The 20,494-nt window shown below is 39.4% G+C and overlaps 1 long non-coding RNA gene across 1 annotated transcript in view; it reads right to left on the reverse strand.

The window, feature by feature from the left end:
* The window catches only part of LOC115091561, a 60,958-nt gene that overhangs the window by 14,588 nt on the left and 25,876 nt on the right, over positions 1–20,494 (reverse strand). The window contains exon 2 of the long non-coding RNA XR_003856771.1: positions 1,885–1,982. This is a non-coding gene — a long non-coding RNA (uncharacterized LOC115091561). The remainder of the gene's footprint in view (positions 1–1,884; positions 1,983–20,494) is intronic.

The raw sequence follows: 20,494 nt of genomic DNA on the forward strand, positions 1-20,494 counted from the left end.
ACCTCACTAGAGTAGTATTGATGTGGTCCTGTTCTTGGCAGGCCTGGATTTGTCAATAGGGACACTAGGCCTGTGCCTATGGCAGCAGAAATCTGGGGGGCAGGAGCCCGGCTGACTGAAGACATGCTGAATCTCACTCAGCAGAGAACAGCCCTCTGATCCTGTCTGTAACACACAGAGCAAAGGGGGATCATTTTGGGGAGATTAGAGCTGAGTAGAGATCACTGGAGGGTGGAATTAAAGGGGTATCGGCTGGGGGTGGGCGGCATATGGCTGCGTGCGAGAGAGCGGGGAACAAGGGTAGGAGGCAGTGTTTGTATGTGTGTGAGAGAGAGATGGGACTGGTGTCAGGTAGATGTGTATGCCATATTGGGTGGGATGTTAGGGGAGGCAAGGAGAAGGAGAACCCGGGGATGGTACTGACGCCTCCCTCCTAACTCCCCACCCACTGCAATTCAGATCCTCCCTTTCTTGATTTTGGATTCTGTCCCCTAGACCCTCAGTCTCCCTTCCTTCCTTCCATCCTTCCTCTCCCTTCTTCCTGGAACCCACTCCCAAGCCCTTCCTACTCCCTCCTCCCCTTCCTCAGCCGATGAACCTCCCCTCTCTCTCCTCTTCTTCCCCATCCCAGATTCCTAATCTTCTCTTTTCTTCTCATCCCATTCCCGAGCCTCCTCTCTTCCTCTCCCCATCCCTGAGGTCTCCCCCCTGCGCTGATACCTGCGATCACTTTTCTTCACCCAATAAAAATGAAATAAATTATACTAATAATTATAGCGTAAAATGATTTTATTTTTATAACGTAATATAAAGATGGAAATGTTTGCCAAGCTGCTTCAGAATTTTACAATTTTTGCCACAGGATCTACCCCCTCAAATGCCACAGGAAACCAGGAGGACTGTGCCTTAGACCTTCTGCTCCCTGTTATCCAAATTCGGTGGGAGGAGGGAGGGAGGGAAATGGGAAAGCAGGTAACAGAGGGTGTCAGCACCAACAATGCCTAGGGGTTTTCAGCATTAGGAAAAAGCTGGTATAGTCTATTGCACCCTTAGGGCAGGGACCTGCCAGCTGACAGTTTAGGAAGACTTCTTAGAGGAAAGAAGATAGAAGTTCTCCTGCCCCAGCTGGAGGAAAGTAGTTCTTCAGATACTGAGAGAGAGAGACAGACACAGGAAATTAGTTTTCTTCTAAGAGAGAAACAAAATTACGAAGGAGTAACCGCAAGCCATCCCCCACCCCGCTCCGATGAAACAGAAGCCAGTAAATGCAAAATCTGGAGCCATCACCCAGAAGTTAGTGGTAGGCCTCCAGAGAAACCGCTGTGCCCGGGCAAAGGTCAGGTATCGTTTGTGATTGGGGGCTATTGGGTATCATTTGGTGAAAGAGTCATTCCCGCAGCATCTGCCGATCCTGCTTTTCTGGAAGAAGGATTACAAGGATGGCCAGGGGACAGGCATTTATTAGATCTGAAGGAGCGAGCGGAAGTCAGATGAAAATCAAACCGATGCAGTAAAAGACTTCTGTATAGTTTTTCTTAAAGAGGAAGAATGCTGGTGTCAGAGGTGAACACTGCCACAAGAGAATCAGATATTGTTTAATGCGTTGGGAAGGGAAGAGTTCAAGGTGAGGCAATAGCTCATTGGACAGGCATGCAAATAACGTTTGCCTAATGTAAAGATGTTCTGCTAATCATTATTTCTTAAATGAGAGATTCATTTACAAAACCCCTCTTTGTGGCTTTGAATCTTTCCATAGACATCTGAAGTGCTATGTATTTATTCATTTTTCTGTATTTCTCTAAAATTCTAAGTTACATGCATACATTCATAAACTAAAAATAACATTCAGACTGTACTGTTCATGCTGTGAATCCTAACACATACCTGCTTAGATTATTCGGACCATATTAGGGGTTAGCTCTTCCTTTTTATAAGCCATATACCACATTATTTTATTTCTGATTTGAGATGTTTCCCTGTGTCTGAGAGAAGTAAAAAAAAAAAAAAGCTTCAATTAAAAGAAAAGCCTTTAGATTTTTTTCTAAAACTCTTTATATAGGTTTTGGCCCTTAAAATATCTGGAAAAACATTTGACATCTTAGACTTGGCTATAGCAAAGGTTCTTCACCTTGTCTCACACAGATACATCAACCTCAGGGAGGCTATTTCCAACATTTTTCTCATGTGAATATAACATTTGGTCTGGAATAGAAACTTTTAATAATATACTGATACTGTACGGTGTCTTGGAATTCAGTGCTTCATAGATTAGCATAAGAATTTTAAATTTATCCCTTCATACTATTGGCTGGGAGCCAAGATAGCCTGTAAAGAATAGGGGAGATGTATTCAAATCAATTAACCCCCACCAAAACCCTTGCAGCAGCATTAAAATATAAGAACATAAGACTTGCCATACTGGCTCAGACCAAAGGTCCACCAAGCCCAGTATCCTGCTTCCAAGAGTGGCCAAGCCAGTTCACAAGTACCTGGCAGAATCCTCCGTTGAGAAGTAACAGAACTGTATGCTGCAAAATATATATCTTACCAAATATGCTTCACGTCAATGTTCATGTGATTCTACACTGGATACTAGTACCAATGTATGTTACACCAATTTATATAATGCTCCAAAGATAAATTTTAATTTTGTAAACTGTTGTGATCTTCACTTGGAACAACGGTATAAAAAACCTTAAATAAATAAATAAATAAATAAATGTGTCACCTAGTAACTTATGTTGAATGTCAGTATTTTTTACTCTTCTTTTTTTTCTGTAATTTTATTTAGCTTTTACTATGTACTATACGATTTTTATGTTCATTATTAGGAATGTTTTTATTTGAAACCATTTTGGCCAACTTCAGTTTTAAAAGCGGTATAAATAGTTTAAAATAAATAAATAAATAAATTGAATAATTGAATGTCCTCTAGTCTTTGTACTTTTTGAAAGAGTACACAACTAATTAACATTTATTTATTCCTTTCCACTCATTATTTTATAGATCTCTATCATATCTCCCTTCAGCCATCTCTTCTCCAAGCTGAAAAGTCCCAAACTCTTTAGGTTTTCCTCACAGGGGAATAGATTCATCCTCTTTATCATTTTGGTATCCCTTTTCTGTACCTTTTCTAATTCTGATATATCTTTAAGATGCGGTGACCAGAACTGCATACAATATTCAAAATGAGGTCACACCATGGAGCAATACAGAGCTATTATGATATTCTCTGTTTTATTCTCCATTCCTTTCCTAATAATTCCCAGCATTCTATTTGCTTTTTTGACTGATGGCGCACATTAAGCAGACGATTTCAACAGATTTTCCACAATGATGCCTAGATCCTTTTCCTAGTTGGTGACTCCCAATGTGTAACTTTGCATTGTATAACTATAATTTGTCATGTGTGCATCAGTTTGCAGTGAGATATGTGGCTATTTTATAACTTGCTCGTACATTATAAAATAGCCTGGTTGTGTGCACATGTGCGCGCAATTTTAAGTGGGTGCGTGTCTAGGCACACAAATCTGGATCCTGCCACGTAAGTCAGGCTATTTTAGAATGGAGCATGCCATTGCCAGTTTCACCAGTTCACCCAGTTAAGAGCTAGGTCCTTCAAACTCCCATTGTTTGACAGCGTACACTCAACCCAATTTTCCCAGATCCTTTAAACCCCTCCAAAATGGCTGTTTTTTTCTGTTTTTATGATTACACCTCTTCCATAGCAGAAATAAATTTAATGTGGCAGTGGACGCATAAGTATTTACACGCACATCTCTTGGCCACACACCCCCAGACCACACCCACACCACACCCTTTTTAAAAATCAAGTAAGATACGTGTGCAGCAGGAGATACACGTGCATCTGGGCGGCTTTTAAAATTCAGTGGGAGTGCACGAGCCCTACTTACACGTGCATCTCCTGATTTTGGCTCATGCCAGGCTTTTAAAATTCACCTTTAACAGTAAAAGCCTATGTGCTCCCTTGCATTTCAGCTCTGCAAATTCCAGAATCCTGAGGATTATATTATCTCCTGTTACTGTTCTTTCTTATCAAATAGCTTGGAAACCAATTTCAAACCTGACTTAAACTTGAATAGGTGCTGTCTTCAGCCATCACATAACCGTGCTAAAACACTGTTGAAATGATCTGTGAAAAAATTAAAATGCCAAAGATAGCAAAATATAATCAGGAAGAAATTTAGAAACTGTCAGAGAACTTACAAAGTGTTCTGTGCAGTTATTGAATTAATCTATTTAACAGCTTTTATATTCCACTTTTCAAGTGAGTTACAACCAAGGAAATAATCCATAATCCAAACCATGCATAATGGTACAATAAATATGACAATTTTTAAAAAGAAAAGTGATATGATCTCCCGGATGGCCTACCCAAATTCCCCAAACTAAATGCAACTTTAGCCCTAAATTCATAACAAAAGTCGAACTTGCGACCAACCACCGCAACCGCAATTCCTGTGTTACCTGGGCAAAAGTATGACACTGTGGATGTAAATCTTAAGGGAAGGCCAATCTGAAAGCCAAGATTTTCCAGCCTTTCTAACAGATTTTCCAATGTGGATTTCCATGCTGTGTTTATTTGTGTTATGTACTTTATTATATTGCTCTATGGTTGTATTGCATTGTTAAATGCATTATCATTTGATGGTAATATGCCTCGAGCTTAAAAGGAAAAGCTGGAAATCACGAGTAAATAAACAAATACATAAATAAGATATCCTGAATCCAGAACAGAGAGTGCCTAGAGTAAATATGAAAGACTAACTGGTCCTATGAAATAAATCTGAATTTAATATACACTACATTTCTCATTTAACTTTATTCAACAAATCAGTCTGGAATAAGTTTGCAACCAATTTAAAACTCAACAATGAATCATCTTCAAGAATGTAGTAATACATTTAAAATTGGTTTCAGTTGCATTTATGGGAGTGTGCTAAATGATGACTCCATTGCGCACACACACACACACACACACATACACGCATGTCAGACATCCTCATTGGTTTGTTAAGGTTGACAGATAGCTTTCCAAATGGCCTACAGGGCAACATCTGACATTCTTATGGCAGATGCAGCAGATGGAATATAGTGAAAGAGCTGAAAGCACGCTGAACTTAAAACAGCACATTCTAATGCCTATATGAGATCTGATGAGCAAAATATACCCTAGTTTAAATAACATCTATTATTTAAACTATGTGAGGGAGAAAATACAGCTAGCAGTGCACTACATTCTGAATATGGGCACAGATTTTGTGCCCATAATAAAGAAGGGCTGTTCCATAATTTCTGTAATGTATTCTACTTAGAACAGAACCCAATGTTGCAGGACTCTACTCTGTATTTGTGTTCTTTCTTGTAATCCAGTCCAGGTTTTCCTTGTGCATGAAGGTGCTCTTGCTAGGCAGCTTGAACTCAGCTCTAACTGATCCCCTAAATCAGGGAAGAGGCTTTAACCTTTCAATTAATACTAGAACTAGTGGGTACGCCTCAAAACTAACAGGTGGTAGATTTAAAACTAATTGAAGAAAGTTTTTTGGGGTTTTTTTCCACTCAACACACAATTAAACTATGGAATTTGTTGCCAGAAGATGTGGTGACAACAACAAAAATAGTGAGGTTTAAAAAGGATTTGGACAAAAGCAAAGAACGTCAAGCAGGATTGTCTGAATTACTGGCTCCACAGCCAGTAAAAAATTTGCTAAATGCTAGAAGTAATTTATGTTTTTGACAGTTGCTTGGTTCTGATTGTAAATATTACTACCCTTAAAATAAAGCTTGAGGTAACTGTACAGAGTGGCAGTAACTATCCTAAAGAGAAAAATGGGGGTAACCTGCACTGCACAGCAGACACGACCATAAGAAGCTTGCTGGACAGACTAGACGGACCATCTGGTCCTTTTCTGCTGTCATTACTATATAACTATGTATGTTACAATTCCTGGAGGAAAAGTCCATAAGCAGTTAATAACTAGATGATTCTGGGAAACCCAGTACTTATTGCTAGGAGTCAGCAACAAGAAATTGGATCTACGTTTTGTAATGGACCACTGTTTAAAGACAGGATGCTGAGTTCGAAGGACCTTGCTCTGACCAGGCATGGCACATCTTATGTTCTTATGTAGGCTTAGGCAGTTAAAATGCTTTCAGCTTGAGAGAGACAAAGAGAGAGAGAGATGGTGAAGATGGTTTTTACTGTAGAGCATGTTGCAAGAGCCTCTGAGAGATCTGTTGTCTAACCACCTTCTAGAAACACTTTGGCACTTGAAGAAGGTCAAACCCTGATTTTCTGAGGTATCAGTCTGAACTCAAGGCTGCTTTCATTTGAGCTTGGATCCCTAAGGCGATACTGAAAGTACTGATACTGCCACTACCTCCTTCCCACCTCCTCATCCAAATATTTGCTAATCTACTCTGTTCTCTCTCTCTCTGCTTGCTGAGAAATTTTCTTTTATCAATGTGTTGCATACAAGCTGATTTACCTTGATGAACCCTGAATAAAAGTTCCTGCTACCAGACCCTAATCTGCCGTGCTGGAGTGATCCCTCCTGCTATTCCAGTCACTTGCAAGTACATGGAAAATGCTTTCATAGAAATAGGTCTTAGAAAATGTATTGTAAACATCAAAATAAAAAATGTCCTGGGATCATTCATTCCCGTAGAAACTCCTGGTGGCTTTGCATCAAAAAAGCAGGATCGGTTCTTCCTTCAGGAAAACTAGGCAATCGCCTAAAGCACTACGATTTTGGGGACAGCAGGAAGGTAGACTCTATTATCTTAGGCAGCAGAAAAAAATTATTCTGCCCTTCCATTCCCAGGCAGCATGCAGTGACCAGGAGGAAAGGCTGTGCACTCCAGTATCACACACTACAAAGCAAAGCAAGGCAAAGAAGAGCTACTCTGCTCCCTAATTCAGCTCCTCCCCTTTTGTTGATCCCCAACTCCCTTATCTTCCAGGCTGCAGGCAACAGAAGGGGAGGGGATAAGCTTGGAATGGACAGCAAAGCACAGAAGGGTTGAGGTTTTGTCTGCATATATGTTTCTAATTTGTGGTCATTTATTCTTACATTTTTTTAATAGAATATCATTATGAATATAAACATTTTGTACAGAAATAAAAAATATAACAGCATGATACAACAATTAAGATAGAAAATAAACCATTATTTTCTAACATATCAAGAAGGAATGAAAACCATTCCACATGCCTATTTTATTGCATGTCCACAAAGAATGTATGGTAAAAAAGCAGAAACATTTTGGTTAAATGCTGTATATGCTAAAATTTATGGCCATTATATTTAGATTTGACTGTATTTCATTTATATTAATATTGTACTTTTATTTAAATCTTGCATTTTCTTTATATGTAATTTTGTAAATTGCATTGGGTTATTCTGCAAATGCAGTCCATAAATTGAATAAATAATAATACAAAATCACAGCCATGCTCTGTAACTAACATCTTAGAAGGGTTCTCATACATAGCAGAATGCATTCACAATGCCAATATTAACCTGAGATCTTAAATGCTTCTGCCCTTCACATAATCTAGGAGTTTCTTGGTTGTCTAAAAACTTACTCAGCTGAGGCAGATCAAAAAATACAGGGGCAGATTTTCAAAGAGTTACGCACGTAACATAGGCGCGTAACCCCCGAAAAGCTGCCCCAAGCTGCCCCTGCTTGCGCCGAGCCTATCTTACACAGGCTCGGCGGCGCGCGCAAGCCCCGGGACGCACGTATGTCCCAGGGCTTCAAAAAAGGGGCGGTTCGGGGGGCGGGCCGAGTGCTCCAACCCAGAGGCCTGTGCCGGAGCATGGCGCCCGGCAGCTGGCCGGCGCACGAGGCAGGCGTAACTTTTGCAACAAAGGTAAGGGGGGGTTTAGGTAAGGCTGGGGGGAAAGTTAGGTAGGGGAAGGGAGGGAAAGGTGGGGGTAGGCGGAAGGAAAGTTCTTTCTGAGGCCGCTCCAATTTCGGACCATAAGACCATTTCGGAGCGGCCTCGTTGGGAACGGAGGAAGGCTGCTTGGCTCGGCGCGTGCAAGTTGCACAATTGTGCACCCCGACCCTGGATTTTATAACATGCGCGCGGTTGCGCGCACATGTTATAAAACCGGGCGTAGATTTGTTTGCGCCGGGTTGCGCGAACAAATCTATGCCCGCGCGCAGGTTTTAAGATCTGCCCCACAAAGCGTACACTTTAATACTTAATTATACATTTCAATGGAATCTTAAGGAAAAATTCAGTCTGTAGCTACAAAACCCTGGAGCACATGGCAAGGAATACTCCTCTCATAAGTGGACTCATTTTACATAGTTCTGGGAAAACCCAAACTTTCTGCTTGAAAAATAACACCTATTTATAATAGAGGAGAACAACATGTTGGATAAATATCAGTTTGGTTTTAGACCATCTTATAGCACTGACATTCTATTACTATCTAGCTTAGATGTGGTTGGAAAGGGCTTAGATGTTGGTACTAAAGGCCTGGTTTTAAAATGGCCTCGCGCATAAAAAATGGGGGTTACACGCGTGGCCGGGCCTTGCGTAAGCCGTGCACATTTTAGAATAGGCCCGGCCACGCGTGTAACCCCTGTTACGTTAAGAAGGGCCAGACCCTGCAAAAGGAGCAGGCAAGGAGCGTGATCTGGGCAGGAAGGGTGGGGCGGGCTCGGACCAGCGCGTGGAGCTTACTTCTGCTCCCGAGGAGCAGTAAGTATTGCAATAAAAAAAAAAGAGGTTACAGAGAGTTTGGGGTCAGGGAGAAGAGGAGAAAAGGGAGGAAGGGAATTTCCCTCCCAGTATGCTCCTTAATTGGAGCGGACTGGGTGGGAACTGGGAAAAAGGCTGATCGTGTCGCCTCATGTAATTGGAAAATCCACCCCCCCCCCCCGTGCTTGCAAGCCACGGGTCGCACACACATGCATGTGCAGATGTTAAAATCCAGCATGCATGTGCGCACGGACATCGTACTTTATAACATGCGTGCACTGACGTGCGCATGTTAGAAAATGATCGCGTCCATGCACACAAACTTTAAAATCTACCTTTGGGTATGTTGTGATTCTGCTAGATACTGTATTTCAGCTGCCTTCAATGCTTTTAACCACTAAATTCTACTAAGTCACCTAAGTAATCTCTGTATTTCGGCTACTGTGTTAGAGTGGTTCACTTTTTATTTAACTAATTCTCCAAAAAGTGACAATTGGGTCAAAAATTTCTCCCTGGAATCCTGTCTATATTAGAGTACCACAAGGTTCTACTCTCTCAGCAGTATTATTTAATATCTATCAGCATCCAATCTATAGCCTATTTGCAAATTTGAGAGTGAGATACAAGTTATATGCAAACAATATCCAATTCTTTATTCCCTCTACAACTACGCCATCTGATGCTTGGGTTGTGGTTACAACTACAAATGTGCTTCGGGTAAAAATTTCATGTTGGGCTTTGTTTCGGGGCCCCCCCCCCCCCCCGTGGGAATTTCATTTTTCCTGTGGTTCGGGGGGGGGGGGTTTCGGGGGCCCCGATTTTTGGGTTAGTGTGCACTATCGGGAATTAGCGCGCACTAACCTGGCAGAGTTATTTATTTTATTTATTTAGCATTTCTTCTATACCGATAGCCGTTTGCACATCGTAATGGTTTACATATAACCAATAACAATTAGTGCGTTATGAGTTAGTGCGCACTATCGGGAGTTAGCGTGCACTAACTAAAAATGAATTTTTTCCAAAATTTCGGAAAAAATTCAATCGTTTTTCGGTTCTCCCGAACCATTCCAAATTATGCAATTTCATTGACATTGCCTAATTCGGGAAAAATTATTGCACATCCTTAGTTACAACATGTCTAACTGGCAATTGACAATGGATATTTGACAACAGGCTCATGCTTAATATAGGGAAAACAAAATTAATGATTCTTAACAGATCCTCCTTCTGAAGATATTGCAACTTTTTTTCAGTTTAATGAATTGGTTATCCCTATATTCCAGCGCATAAGGAATCTAGAAGTATTACTGGATCCTAATCTCTCATTACATCTGCAAGTATAGGTGATGCTTAGAAGCATATTTTGTAAACCAGTACCTGATTCAGACATTAAAGTCATTTTTAAGCTTTAATGATTTCTTTGCTGTTCAAGCCCCAGTTTTATCAAGCCTCAATTACTGTAAATCAATTTATATTGGATTACCAATGATTGTGATGAAAGCTCTTCAAGTAGTGCAGAATAGTGTTGACTGGTGCCAGATTAAGGGATTACATTATATTAATTTTGCAGTCCCTTCACTAATCGATTACATTTAAACTTTTGCGGGGGAAGCTGGAGAACAAGGAGAGGAGGACTGTCCAGCAACCCTAGAAGCAGCACAGCTAGAAAAAAAACTGTGGGATTTCCCTACTCAGCTGAAGCCGATCGAGAGGTGAGTTGGTCTCTTTTATGAGGGGCGACATGCTGTCGGTTTAAAACTTGCGGCAGTGCAGCTCACCTGCCACCGCCGGCACGACACCTAAGCCACGCGCTTCAAAGGGGCGTGCGGCTTTGCCCGGCGAAGACTGGTGGACTTGACATTGTTTTGGTTTACAAATTCTGAGCTTTTATCTTTTTCCCTGAATACATGGGGAGAAAGAGGAAAGCAAAGATTTTTGCTTCCTCACCAGTAACATATAAGGGCACTATGGACGATCATGTACTACGTCTGGTGGATACGCCAAATGAGGACAGACTGTTGGCACCTTTTGCTGCCTCCTTGAGCCCTGGCGATGGGCCGTTGTCTCCACCACAACCTTTAATGACATCATTAAATGAAGGTAAACAGACACTAAATAATACTCCAGCAAGTGGTGAGGCTGTTGGAAAAGACAGCTGTAACCTAATGACTGGCCAGTTAACAACTAATCAGGTGTCAGTATTGGGGAGTGAAATTGAAAGTGGGGCTATGGATAGGCAAGGAGCTATGCCTACCAACCCTCCAGACAATGTAACTCTTATAGATTTATGGAAAATGTTATCAAAGGTAAATCAAAATGTTTCGCAAATGAATACATCATTAACATCCACTGTTAATAAAAATAACTTATTGATTTGATGAACAAGTAAAGAAACTCTCTAGTATAGAGAAAGATCTTGGTACTTAGACATCGAAAGTACAGTTGTTACAGGAAACTGAAACAACTCATATAAAGGATAGTTTAATTATCCATAAGGAAATAGAAAATATTGAAAATATGATCAGAATAAAAAATATACGGGTAGTGAATTTCCCACAAACCCGATTACTTTCTACTGAATTTGAAGGAAATCCTTTCATATAATGAAAAGGATTTACCGGTAAATTTCCCTAAAAGAACTGAGAAAAAAGTTGCGATTCAAAATGGGCACGCTGTTGAAATATCAAGTATAGGGGTAACTAGATCTTTAACCAGATTAACTTCAACTCCACAACAGACTTTTCTATTTATTCGTTGAACGTTTTCCCCAGTTACTTGATCCTAGTTTATCTCCCTTGTTCAATGTAATCACATTCTTACATGCTTGTTTAATGTTTTAATGTAAACCGAAATGATATGTAACTCTACTACATGAATTGCAGTATATAAAAATGTTAAATAAATAAATAAGTTTCTTGAAGAATCAGTTGATATAATTGAAAATAGAAATACTTTGTTTCCTTTCAACTTGAAACAGATAAAGAGAATATTCAATAATTATTTTCAGTTTAGAGATGTAAATTTTTGTGGACAAAAAGTATATGTTTCCAGATGTCTCCAGAGCCATGCAGGCTGGAAGGCGACATTTCCTATCTCTGAAAAGTAGATTAGTTGCCATTGGAGCATATTTTTTTCTTAAATATCCCTGTTTATGTTATATACATTTTCAGGGGAAAAGATATATGGTAGCTTTTCTGATCCGCTTAATTTAGAAACATTTTTGGTTGATAAGAGCATAGGAGGAGAAGGAAGAGACGACCAATAAAGAATACTCTTTCTCGGTGATAGAATTTTTTTTTATCATATTTCTATAAATAAATGTTATTTGAACTTCCCCCAATTATGGATTTTGAAAGCAGTTATTATGGATTATTTGTTTTAATTATGTAAGTGATGCAATTGTTTACTTTCAAATGCCTGTCATTTTTAAGAAATTTAATGAAAATTAATAAAGTATAAATTGAAAAAATGTAAAATCTTGCCATTAATTCTCAAAGTGTTGTGTGGTTACAGCCCTCTCTGCCTAAACAGACTTTCGAAGGTTTATAAACTTTTTCAAGCATTGGGGTCTGCGAGAAGTATGATAAGCAGAAACAAATGCAAGGACCTTTTATATCATAGACCACAACTTTGGAACTCACTGATAAATGATCTTAAGGCAGAAATCTGACTAAAGTCATTAAGGAAATGAGCCAAGATCTGAGGGGGTACACTTGGGGGTAGGGAAGGGAGGTTGGGAGGAAAACATAACTGAACACACACAAAGAGGCACACACATACCAATTTAGAAGTAAAATTTATTGTTGTTATCCTTATGTGCACCCTTACAAAATGATGTTTTTTGTTTTGCGATGGTATAATTATACATCCTGTAAAACATTTCAGTTGTATGTTTTTGTTGATGTTCAATAAACTTTAAATTACAAAAAAAATAAAAGGGCCACATGCGTAAACTTTGGGGGTTATTCGTGTGGCTGGGCCTTGCATGCGCCTCATGCATTTTACAAAGGGCCTGGCCATGCACGTAACCCCCATTTCATGCCAAACTGCCAGACCTGCTGAAAGGGGCGGCGTGGGCTGGGACAGCGCCATTAGCCACTGTCCTGGGAAAGCATGTGCTGGCAGCTGGCGCGTGGAAGATACTTCCATTCCAGAGGAGCAGTAAGTATTCAAATAAAAAATTAGGGGCTAGGTAGGGGTAGGTTAGGGAGGAGAGAGGAAAAGGTTGGAAGGGTAGAGTTAGGTTTAGGGAAGGCCTACTCACGACACCGCGCATACTTTATAAAATGCCCACCCACCCCCCGATTGCGCAAGTTGCGGTACACCCACAAATGCGCGCATGGATATTAAAATCTGGCACGCATGTGCGTGCAGATATTGTATTTTATAATAAGCGCAAGGCGAAGTGAGCATGTTATAAAATCAGCACGTCCAGGTGTGCGTGCCAGGAACCGCGCGCATCTGGGCGCAAGCAGCTTTGAAAATCTTCCTTTTATTTTTTAGGTACACATTTTGAATAGACAGTGGACGGTTACGTTAAATTTAATTGCTTGTCCTCCTTGTTTCTGTTGTTTTGGAACCTCTATAATTAGAGCAGATCAATTCAACTGAAGACATGTACATCTATGTCTGGGAGAAGTATTTGGCATCCTTATGGAATATGAGGTGAGGTACAAGGAAGTTTTATGAGTGTATTGTTGTACCCACTTAGAACTGTGGATAAGCAGGCTCGATTTCTTTTTAAAAAAAATAAATGAATGGAAAATGCTTTCAAAATCCAGTTCTTGGCTGGTTCCCGTGCAAATGTGACAATTATTGTAGCTCTCATCACTTCCTCTTGTGGTTTTTCAAAAAATGCTGTTAGATTTATACTCACATTTTGCCCTAGGTCATCTGTTATTCTAATAGCTCCTGACACACCTTGATTTGGGGTTGGCATATACTGAAGTTTCACAGTAGGGGTAGAGCTTCCACTGAGAATTTCAACCATTTATTTAACATATCCTTTGATGAAGTCAGAGGACTTTGGATAATTAACAAATTGAAGATTGAATTTTTTAATAGAAGTTTTTAACATTTCTACTTTGTGTTATAAATTTGTTGTCCTTAATTAAAGTTGTGTTAATAGTCTGAAGGGCTGTCAGTTTCTTTTCTCATCCTTGCAGATGCTTTTCATAAAATAAAAACATTAATTATTAAGATTGTAATTTTCCACATAGATATATCATTCAAAAAGACATACAATGTATTAGTTTTCTCCAAAAATAAAAACAATTGTGTCTGAAGTTTGAAGGGGCAACAGGAATTCTTGGTCTCCAGTTTGGGGCATGTACTTGGATCCAGGACTTTTGGCAAAAAGTTCAAGCTTATGTCTTTTCCATCACAGGATCCCAATTGCTTTTGTCTGCAGATATAATACTGTTTGAGATCCTGAGTAAGGTGTCCTTTCATACAAGATTTGTGTGCTTATGGTGCAGAAAGGTGCTTTTATTAGCAAAGAAAGTAATTTTACAAAAATGGTTGACACCAGAACCGCCTATGATTACCAAATTACATAAAACTTTTTTTCCCATTTGCGCATTATGGAAAAAATATGTTGTTGTATGTGATTTATAGAAAACCAAGGTTGCTTATATGAAGATTTGAGATAGGTATTTCCAATCGTTGCCACATGCAGCTCGTAGCAGGATTGTCAATGATCTATCTCTAGAATGAAACAAATTTGCTGGCTAGCAGGCAGTAAATGTATAGTATTGAAGGATGGCAAGTTTAGATTTGAAGAGTTGGAATGGGAATGGGTGGGGAAGAACTGTAAGGGAGTATTACTTCTCTTCTCAGTTATTGAATTTAACTCTATATAATCTTTCCCTGGATGGTGGATAAGAACTTACCATCGACAAGATTTTGTTTGTATTTTTTTTAATTAATAAAAATACTTAAAAATAAAATATAAAACAATCCAAAACATAAATCCAAATTAACACACAACAAACAAACTGACAAATAATAACAAAATTACCTTATGAAACTACAAACAAATCATTTAACATAATAATAATACAGATAAAATAATAAATAACATCAAACAAAAACCTAAAACAAATGTTTATGACTCCCACTATAACTATAATGCAGATTACTTTAAAAATGATCAAAATTTAAAGGTTTTTTTAAAAGTAAGTTTTAATGGTGTTCCTAAATTTGGAATAATTACTCAACCCTAATACCCAACGGGAGACAATTTTGTAATGAAGAAGCTTGGTAAGAAAAAGAAAACTTCCTGGTGCTCTCCAAATAAATCTCAGCAGGAGAAGGAAGTTTTAAAAATGTTTGATTGTGAAATGAACAAATACGCCTTATTTAACACTTTTATATATCACCTCCTACAAAACTAACTCAGGGCAATTATAACACTCAAATTAAAACAAACAAACAAACAAACAAATAAATAAATAAATAAATAAAACGATATCTATAAAACAAGTAATATAAAATCTAACAGTTCAAAAACTCTGCATATCCTAACACAATCAAAAAAATGTCCTGATTGCAACATTGTTTCATAAGTCAAGGGGAACCATTTAAATATTAAAGGCCTATTTAAATAAGTATATTTTAGGGTTCTTTTTAAATTCTTTTGGGTTAGTAGTCCTCCTTAATGTTTCCAGAAGAGTATTCCAGAGTTTGGGCCCATCATTGGAAAAAGTGTGAATATAACCAGAAATCAATCTCGCTATTTTTACATCAAGGACTTCCAGCAGATTTTTTATCAGCGGATCTCAAATGCCTGGTTGGCTTATATAGGCATAATGAGGAACAGAGCCATACCAAAGAATCTTGTTTTAGTAAACTGAATATCACAGTCAATATTTTGTATTGGATACACTCTTTAATGTGCGACCAGTGTAATGTATATAATACCAGGGAAATGTGCTCATGTAATTGGGTATTTATCAAGAATTTTGAATTAATTGCAACAGATAAATAGCATATGTAGGGAGTCCTAGATATTGGGGTAGATTTTCAGAGCCCTGCTCGCCTAAATCCGCCCAAAACCGGGCGGATTTAGGCGAGCAGGGCCCTGCGCGCCGGGAAGCCTATTTTACATAGGCCTCCCGGCGCGCGCAGAGCCCCGGGACTCGCGTAAGTCCCGGGGTTCTCGGAGGGGGGCGTGTCGGGGGCGTGTCGGGGGGCGGGCCCGGTCGTCGCGGCGTTCCGGGGGCGTGTCGGCAGCGTTTTGGGGGCGGGTACGGGGCGTGGCTACGGCCCGGGGGCGTGGCCGCGCCCTCCGTACCCGCCCCCAGGTCGCGGCCGGCGCGCAGCAGGCCCGCTGGCGCGCGGGGATTTACGTCTCCCTCCGGGAGGCGTAAATCCCCCGACAAAGGTAAGGGGGGGGTGTAGACAGGGCCGGGCGGGTGGGTTAGGTAGGGGAAGGGAGGGGAAGGTGAGGGGAGGGCAAAGGAAAGTTCCCTCCAAGGCCGCTCCGATTTCGGAGCGGCCTTGGAGGGAACGGGGGGAGGCAGCGCGGCTCGGCGCGCGCAGGCTATACAAAATCGATAGCCTTGCGCGCGCCGATCCAGGATTTTAGTAGATACGCGCGACTACGCGCGTATCTACTAAAATCCAGCGTACTTTTGTTTGCGCCTGGAGCGCAAACAAAAGTAGGCTGTTCGCGCTCGTCTGAAAATCTACCCCATAATGAATTACAATAATATAAATTCTGTAGAATGAGAGCTTGGAGTAAGTAACGCACTAAAGGGTAAGACAAATTTTCTGGTTATGCTCTATCAAGGGTATTAAAAGTTAAAAACATAAAATCTTAAATCTAACCCTATACAGAACTGGAAGCCAATGTAACTTCTCCAATAAAAGAGTAACATAGTCATTTTGATTGGCCCAAAAAAATAAACTTAGCCACCAAGTTCTGAAGAAAATTTCAGTAGTCCACTCCATACAAAATCAGAGCATTGACTCACCTTTTCAAAACACCTTTGCTCAAAAATGGGTTTAAGGTGATGGATGTAGTAGAGAAAAAAAAGAAAGAAGCTCTTACCATAAGTGAAATTTGATTTCACATTTTCAAAGCTAAATCCAATTTTGCACCTAGAGATGTGACCACATCATAACAGGAAATAAGTGCACCTGACATTTGTGGATTAACATGTAATTAATTTTTGTGTCTACTAATCCAAAGAGCCATTGATTTAAGAGGATTTACTTTTAATTTATGTGAATGCAAGCAGGAGCAAATTTAGTCTAAACAAAGATTAAATTCATCTACTTGTTTGTCACAGTTATAATCAATATTAGCAATTATATGGATATCATCTACAAAAATAGAAGGAATGTAACGAAACCCTTGAATTAAAATAACTAAGATGGCTAAAAAGACATTGAATAATAAGGGACCCAACACAGCCCCGTACAAAACCCCACACTGTGGTGGCCAGGTTTTGAAACATCTTACCCTCAACTGATAAAAATGATCTATTAAAAATGACTTCAGCCATGATAAAACTTTCCATGATTCCACAAATCAATTAATTTTTGAATCAACAGACAATAATTAATAGAATCAAATGCTGCAGACCTATCAATAAAAATAATCAGAGCATCTTTTTCTTTCAGCTTTCAACTTAACCTTATTAAAAAGAGAAACCAATGCAAATTCTGTACTATGATTATGATAAAACACCAAATGGCTCGGATGAAAAACATTGAGGTCCATATTTAAAAGAATTTAGTCAGATAACTCAAAAGTTAACCAACGTATTAATCGGCTAGAATCTAGCTGAATAAGTTAGGGGTGCTCTGGGAGCGTAACTAAGGGGAGTTGAGTTAGCTGGCTAATTTATCCAGCTATCCCAGATATTCAAAGTTAGCCGGTTAAATCTGGTCAGGCCAAAGAACTGTCCTAAAGTTAGCCCGATAAAGTTATCTGGCTATATTCAATATTATCATTGCACTATTTGAACATGACTCCAAAATTAGCTGGATAAGTTTATCTAGCTAAGGGAGTTATTTTCCAATTCGCGCTATGGCCTCTTTGCACTTTGCGCAGCCATAGCGCACAGTTTTAATCCCATAAATAACATCACCTTTTTCACTGGCACTAAGCTGTGCGATATACCCATAATGCAAATTGCAATTTTTTCGCAAATTGCGTTTTTGGCATTTTTAGGCTGGGGAAGGATTGAAGGAGGGCCCTGAAATGGGGGAGGGGAAGAGAGAAGAGGAGAGAGAGAGCCTCTGGGGGTGGCACCATAGTAAGCAGCTATTTATGCTACTATAGAAGGCCCACCTGGTAACTTGAGGTGAGGTTTAGGTAGTAGTGTAGGGATTAGGGGCCACTTTGACATGCAGAGTGAGACATACAAACAGAACAGTGCACTCGTGAAAATTTGACATCTTTTGGGGGTGAGGAAACTCACACAAAGATGAGATTTGTACAATGTTCTCTCTAGCTTGAGGTGATTGTATCTGATGGTCTTAAAGTGGCCAAACAGGTGGATAAAATGATGACAAAAACCAGATGGATGCTTAGCTGTATAGGGGGAGGAATAATTAGAGAAAAAGGAAGGTGATACTGCTCCTGTGTACAGTTTTGGAGACCACACCTTCAAAAGGATATAGACAGGATGGAGTCAGTCCAGAGTGAGGCTACTAAAATGCTCATTGGTCTTCATTCTAAAGCCTAAAGGAATAGACTCAAATGTTTAAACATGTACATTCTATAGGAAAAGTGAGATAGGAGAGATATGATCGAGACATTTAAATAACTCAAAGGTTTCCATGTACAGGAGGCCAACATTTTTCAATGGAAAGGAGGCTATAGAACAAGGGGTCATGAGATGAGGGTGAAAGGGGCTAGACTCAGGAAATATTTCTTTACAGAGAGAGTACTGGCTGCCTGGAACGACCTCCCATTGGAGGTGGAGGCAAAAACAATATCTGAATTCAAGAAAGCATGGGAAAAGAACATGCCATACTGGGCAAGACAAAGGATCCATCAAGCCCAGTAACCTGCTTCCATTAGTGGCCAATTCAGGTCACAAGTACCTGGCAGGATCATAAGGGTTAGACAGATTCCAACCTGTTTATCCCAATAATAAACAAAGGATAGGTGCAATTCCACGTTAATGATATTTAAGGACTTTTCCCACAGGAACTTGTCCAAACTGATTTTAAACACAGCTACACTAATAGTTTTCACCACATACTCTGGCAAGGGATCTCTGAGGGACTGATTGGAATTGTAAGAGCTAGATAAATTAGACAAATGGGAGATCTAGATGGGCCATATGGTATTTTTTTCCTGTCATATTTCTATGTTAAAATCCCCAAGTACCAGTAATTGGCATAAGGCACCCAAAAAATAATTAATCAATTCATATCTTCAGGTAGCAAGTGATACTAAATATATGAGAGAAAAATAATAGTTTCACTCTCCTAATTTTATAACAGAGCATCAATCAATAAAAATGACCTCAATTCAAGTTCCTTAACTTTGAACATCTTAGGACAAATTACTGCTACTCTTCCTCTTTTTCTAACTGGCCTACATTACTAAAAAAAAGTGAAGTCAACAGGACATGCCTTAACGATACATAAGGAGTCACCTTCTTCAAGACAAGTTTTGGTTAAACAAAGAATATGGCATTTATACTGAAGCCTCACCAAAGTCTATTGATCAAAAAGAAAAGAATCAACATGAGAAAATTAATATATGATTTGCTTTACTTTTTATAGGGCAATCATACTGAATATGCGGTGTTTTTCAACATGAAATATTACTGAAGTACCATTCAAGATATAATCACAGCCTGATATTTTTAAGTGAAAAATGCATAAAACCCTTTTTTTTTTTTTTTAATTATTTTGCGAAATGACTCAGTAACCACAGTAACTTTATAAATCGCACAGCAGCAATGAAAAGATATGGTGAAAAGACTTATCTCAGATGGCCAAACAATGGCGGCCCATCTTCTTTCTCACATACTCAAGAAAAAACGCTTCCACCTTCTCTCCCAGTACTAATTCCACTTTTTATCCCAACATAGCTGTGTTTCAGTGTTACATACACCTGCTTCTGGGGCACTTTGACTTGTTCCTTTTTGATTCATGGTTTTTGGGGAGGTTATAGTGCATTTAGGTGGATACTATCGGGTTTATTCATTTGTTTGAGTTCTGTATTTATATTTTTACTGAAGCAACCAGGTCATGAACAAGTGGGTATTTAGATGACAATGAACGGATATTTAATAATCCCGTCTTTATCACAGAAATATGAGACAATCATAAGAAACCATGAGATGACAGTTGAAACATAGAAACAGTAGTAAGATATTGATATTCAGGAGTAATGAATGAAATAATCCAATCCTGATCAAAATGGGTTTAATGAAAAATTCAGACACATTAACCACAAAACCATCCTGGAATATCACAGACAGTGATTGCTAGCAGCAAATAATATATGCATAACACTATACCCTATTTAAGAGAAGCAGTGATAGATACCTATAATTCTAAATATCTGGTAAACTTGCCAAAGGAGTGCTTCTCCTTTAGCTCCTCTCCTTATGCAAACTGCTATTGGCATGCTGCCTGATAGAGGCTGGGACTCCCTTTTGAAAAAGATACTATCAAAATTTGAGTGGGTGACATCTCAAATGGGCAGAGTTTCAGTACTGGGACTGAGTAAGCAGACAGGCAGGACTACATCCTCAATCTCAGCATTCAAATGATGAAAGT

The sequence above is a fragment of the Rhinatrema bivittatum genome, chromosome 5, assembly GCF_901001135.1.
Source record: "Rhinatrema bivittatum chromosome 5, aRhiBiv1.1, whole genome shotgun sequence".
NCBI classification, from domain to species: domain Eukaryota; kingdom Metazoa; phylum Chordata; class Amphibia; order Gymnophiona; family Rhinatrematidae; genus Rhinatrema; species Rhinatrema bivittatum.